Raw genomic sequence first — 6,178 nt, 5'->3', positions numbered from 1 at the left:
ACTGGAAATTTATTTCGATAAACATCTTTCTCGCCATATAAACGAGTAAAAAGGAATAAATCTTATTTACAAAGGAAGTTCGTCGTTAATTTAATACGATCTTACGAAACTGTCTCCACACCACCTTATACGTGACAATTGTAGCCTATATTGTGTAGACAGGTATAATTTTCAGAAATGATTTAACTTGAATTATATAAATCGACGTCTTTGTCCCATAGATTTAACATTGTATACGCACCTCGGTCACTCGGCCACGCCCGAACCATTGCACCTTTCTCAAATCTCTCTTCGTCGGCATCATCTACAGGTTAAGAGCTTTAATTTAGTAAGTCTGACAAACCGAAATCCTCTTTCAATTAGTACATAGATAATGCGTACGGCTATCCGTTAGGAATCTAAGTTTTTAAAGAGCCGGTTTAAATATCAATAGTTAAGCGGTAACACTTATTCAATCCTCTCAATAAGCTATTCGGAATATTAAACTAAATTTCTTATTTTATGATTTAATAAAATTAGAAACTCTGCCACTAATATACGAAGAATATAAAAGATCGATAATCTTTGCATAATGCAACCGAGACGAAATCGTTCGTACGTAATGCGGTAGAAATTGCAAATGGCGATAGAAGATTCGGGGAAAATAGAGCGGTTCGTGCACGTATACGTAAATGATAGTAATTGTCTAGCTCTGGTCTAAATTCGGCTTAGTTCGCGGCTGGCTCGTCAAGACCTCAGTTCGGCTCGGAATTTTAAAAAAGTTAAGCTTTGTCCAACACTACACTACACGAGTGGCGCGTGTAGAGCCAAACTTAAACACCGCTTGTGTGGTGTTAGTCTCTCGCTCTCTCGTAGTATATAAGGCCATTCTGTAATTATACGCGCTGTACGAATATTGATTTTATTGAGAATTAGTCAAACCATTTCGAAATGTACGAGTACGACGAAACCAGAATAATTTTGAGAATTTATTTTATCGATCCGATATAGCCTATATTATTCGGAACGTGCATCGTGTCATATAATATACGGGCTACGAATTTTTATCACCTAAAACCCGAGAAAAAAAAACTATATTTACATAAATAAATACATAAATATACGAAGGAATAAGCCAATAATTATGAAATTTTTTCGAGCTTATTTTCGAGCTCTGGATTGGACCGGACGATCCCCTTAAAAGCGGAGGGACGAAGGTCGCCGGACAATTTTTCCAGGTCTCTCGATCTAGTTGGAAGACGGCTAGTGTTCCCTGGGAAGGTGTTGCGCGCGTAATTACGTCTACATTCGGACGGCGGCCATCGCGGTGCTGGAGGATTCTTCGGACACTCTGAAGTGGCCCGTGTCCGAGTAAAGGAAACTGCTCGGAGGAAGACCGTAAAATGATTTCTGGACGAACCCTTTTCTTTCTCCCAGAAAGAAAGGAAAAATTGTTCGAGCGGGAACGGATCGAATGGGCAACCTTTGTGTACGTCACTACTAATATTTGGCAACACTAGCATTATGCCAATCGGTTATCTATCCTCGTCAGTCTGGCAAATTTATAGTACAAGTATTTTCTGTATTTTGATTTAATAAAGCATTAAAATAGGTACCCAACTATTATTTTTATCTATCTACTTATTTATTTACCTACGTATTATATATTTTATTATAGAATTTATTATTAGTTCGTTTAATTGGGCTAAAATGGATTAGTCCCCCCGTGTCCCAATTAAGCGGAATCGACTGTATATTAATTTTTTACAATACTCTTCCATATAAAAATACAGTAAAATTCATAATTAAGCTTATATATTTTACGATGATATTTTTTTCAGTCGTAATAAATCTGTATGTACGGTACGTGATGTTTTTGACGTAATTTATCTCCACGCCCACGACAATTCCAAATTCCAATAATTCTATACGTTTTAATCAGAATTCCCCGAGGCAGATTCCTGTTGTAAAAATCTAAAATTTATCTATTTATGTATAAATTGTTCTAATTACTTCTCTCGTAAATCAAATTCTACCGTCCTTTTTCAATATAACAAAACTCCAAAGAAAAAGAAATGAAAACTTTACTCGGTTGATGTAACAGATTGTTTATCTAATTAGGAAACAATAATGATAAGGATTATCCAGACAGAACGGAACTAAGAAAATGCTACGTGCGAAAGACTATTTGTGCTACTAATACTTTTATAGCAATAAGTATAGTGTTTATAATGAAGGAATTTCGGATAATAAAGATATTTTAAAATAATATTTTCACTAAATCATTTATTAAACTGAAGTAATTACTTTCTTCGTACGTATCGTTGTAATAAAAACTTAAAATTACGAATAACTTACTTTCGTTTAGTTTCGAAAAAAATTGGTAACGGGAGGTCGAAGGACCATTAGGGGTCCGACCATTTTCAATTATACGAGGATATAAAGTTTAAGTAATCAAATAAGCTTAAAACAAGTAATCTTTTTGAGTTGTGACTAAAATTTTAAAAAATATTTAAGTTCAAAAACACGACGATGCTAATTTAAAGTTAAAATTGCTGGCGGAGTCCTCTGTTTTTAAAAATAACTTCCGCCACGGCCGATCAATTACATTAATTTTTTGTCAGTAAACCAATTTTTAGTTGACTTTGATGCACGAATGGCTGCATTATCCTGTTGGAATTGCCAGTCTTTTTGCCCCATAAGTGATCCAAAAGTTATTAAATTTCGATATACAACAGTTCTTGATACTTTTCTGAATTCATTCTATCTTCTATAAATACTGTGTCTGTTTTACCCCCCCCAATCCAAATCCTGCCCACACCATCACGGAGTCTCCACCTTATTGTCTTTTTATTCCGACTTCTTCGTTCTTCCTCAAATCACGCCAGTAGTGACTATAACCGCCAGGTCCATCCAAATTTCATCATTTTATTTTCATCTGAAAAGACTATTTGTTTCCACTCCTCTTTCCGTGCCATCTCGTCTTTGGCTTACTTTAATCTAGCTGTTTTATGCAATTGTGTTTATTGTGGTTTGGCGGCCATTTTTGTGTATTTGGCATTTTTGTGATTACGCATACATCTCCATACAGTTGTTGGTGAAACTGCAATTGGCAATGTCGATGCTGCATCTCTGATAGGCAGCTCGTTGACGGTCAGTAGCCGAAAAAAAAACCTTTCTTTCGTTTCTAAGTGTAGGGAGTTTAGGCCTTGTACAGTACGTGGCTTATTTCTGCCGTAATTTTCACCCCGAGTTAACACATTTCTCACAGCACGTGGAATTTCTGGAATTTAATTCGGAATTGGTCACTAAATTTAGTACGATATGGCAGCGTAACTGCCTATCTCTAGTCGAATTAATTAATTTTTAATATTTAACTATAGCCTTAACATAGCCAAAAAATTTGCCCTATCGTTTAGCGTGTTTATTATACAACGGCCTGTGGTTGTCGATGTTTTTACGTAATATGTGTGAAGACAAGTTTGAAAAATGTGATCACCAGCGACACTAAGATGCTAGTGGAACGAGTGCTAAACACCCACTGATGGAGCACGCGTAAAAACCGGGACTTCCCTTCTCCTCGTCACTCGGTATGCGAGTCATTTTTCTTACAATTTGTTTTGCTCGTTAAGTTAGGTTCCACCGTATATACTAGCGGATGAGCCCAGCTTTGCCCGGGTAAAAAATAGCGACATCAAAGATTAAGATTAGAAATAAGAAATAATCCAATAGATTATTTCTTACTTCTAACCCTTCTATTATAGTGCATTATAGCGTATCCTTTATTCCTCTACCGTACACAATTTAAAGAATTTTTAAAATGTGTTATATCGGTCGCTTTGTGTGATAAATCCTCACGTAAGATAACCTTTGTAATTACATAAATCATATACTAGCCTACACTATAACGAAAATTAAAACGCAAACCATATAAAGAGTGGTTGTTTCGGCCTACCGTTGTCACGTTTATCGCCATACTTGAACGGTACGAAATGGCGCAGATTCGATGGTCGAGTAGACAGGAATTGAAAGTATTGGGTCGTCCGGATAGCTCGTGCCGATTTTGAAGGAAAATTGAAACGCGGAAGATTTAAATTTTAGTATACATTTATTAAATTATACAAGTGCCATTCTGTTCTACAACTTGCCGCGTTTCATAGCAATTGGCCGAACGGCCTAGGAGTGAATAGCGAACAAACAAACAAACATCCTCACTTATATATATGTTACAGTAAAAACCAGTTTTTAGTTAGAACGCGTTTTAACTAGTTAAAACTAGCTTATAGTGGATGTCTTTGTTAAAACCCGTTTTGTCTAATTAAAACTATTTTAACTCAAATTCATTTTTGACTAGCAGTAAATTTTAGTTATAACAAAGACATCCAGTTTAAACTAGTTTCAACTAGTTAAAACGCGTCTTAACTAAAAACTGGTTGGCAGGGTTGGTTGTCCCTTTGTGGCATATACCAACAACTTAAAGACTACTTTTCGGCAAAGGCATCTTCAGCATAGCTGCACTGTTTTTCAGGCTGAATTGTGCGCTATCCTCTGTGCTGTCGAATGGTACAATAATTACTGTCATCGACAATGCATTAACATCTACACTGACTTAGTTACCTCTGTTTTTGCACTAAACGATGATACTAATACCCATTGCATCGTTAATAGGATAAATTGGTGCACCATTAATTCTAACAATCGGTATTCTTTGACGTGTATTACAGGTCACTAAGGGAATAATGGCAATGACGGAGCAGATGAACTTGCTAACGAGGCAGCAGGCATGCTTCTGTGTGATTGTATCTAAAATGCTCGGCCACTCAGCTCCATAATATCCCGGATATACTCGCAATTACTATCTGTAGCAAAGAATGTGGAAAGGTGAGGGCACTGAAGAAATCATTCGTCTCTTTTTCCCAACAGTGGACTCGATAAGGCACCTGCAAAAAAGCAGCCTCTCTCACAAGGAAATTCAATTTATCACTGGGCATTGTTGATTTTTCAGCTGTCTGTGCCGGTCTGATATTCAGGGCGACGGAGATTGTGTACTATGTGGGGAGGAGGATGGTTCTGTTCGTTACCTTTATGAGTGCCCAATTATGGAAAAATCCCACCTGGAATTCAGGATGGTGACAAATTCCGAAGGAGTCAACTAGCCCTGCTCAGCACAGGCACTTATCAGTAATCAGGCTTTGCTTAAGAGCCTCAGAAGCTTCATCAGAGACTACTTCGTACATATTGGAAACAGGATGAAAACCAGTCACAGCTGTCATGTCACATTACGCAAACTTTGTACATATATATGTTGCAGTCAAACCCAGTTTTAGTTAGGACGCGTTTTAACTAGTTGAAACTAGTTTATAGGGAATGTCTTTGTTAAAACCTGTTTTGACTAGTTAAAAGCAGTTTCACTCAAATTCATTTTTGACTAGCAGTAAATTCTAGTTATAACAAAGGCATCTAGTACAGGTACTCCTCACTTTACGACCGAGTTCCGTTCCGACAACTACGTCGTTAAGCGAATTGGTCGATAAGCGAGGAGCTTGCGCCGGGATCGTTGTAAAATTATACAAATTATGCAACAAACGTCAAATTTATTCATAAAAAGACTATTAGCCTATTATAGTACGCTTAGTGCGCGTGTCACCATTCACCACTGACCGACACTCGAGCTGAGAAAGGGGATTCCCCGAATTACAGGTCGAAACTCGATTGGTCGTAAGTGCGAGTGGTCGTTAAGCAGATAGGTCGTAAAGTGAGGAGTACCTGTATAAACTACACTGGAGAGCAAAAGTTAAGTTACAAGTAGTGTTTGCCTCATAACTTTTGAAATAAAGCACCAAAATGTTTTGAAAATGTAGACATATATGCAAATTTACATGACGAATAAGAAAATAGCAAAATATCTTGTCAATATGCAAATTACGTACGTTTAATTCAACTTTTAGTGATTCGCTGGTTAGAACACTCCTTTGACTTTAAATAAAGTTTGATTACAGAAAAACAGCAAACTGCTTTTTTTAATTAAGGCATATTCATTAACATTCTAATGGCTTCTAGGCATCATTTAGATGATTCTTTAAGATAACATGCTATTGGATGGATGGAAATGGGGTTTAGTCAAACTGATGCAGCAAGGCACCTAAAAGTTTCAAGAATGGCAGTTTTACGACTCTGGAAACAGTTTACAGTTAGAGGG

This window comes from Centruroides vittatus, unplaced genomic scaffold, assembly GCF_030686945.1.
Source record: "Centruroides vittatus isolate TY-2023 unplaced genomic scaffold, ASM3068694v2 contig_476, whole genome shotgun sequence".
Taxonomy (NCBI): Eukaryota; Metazoa; Arthropoda; class Arachnida; order Scorpiones; family Buthidae; genus Centruroides; species Centruroides vittatus.
Note: the sequence above shows the minus strand (reverse complement) of the source record.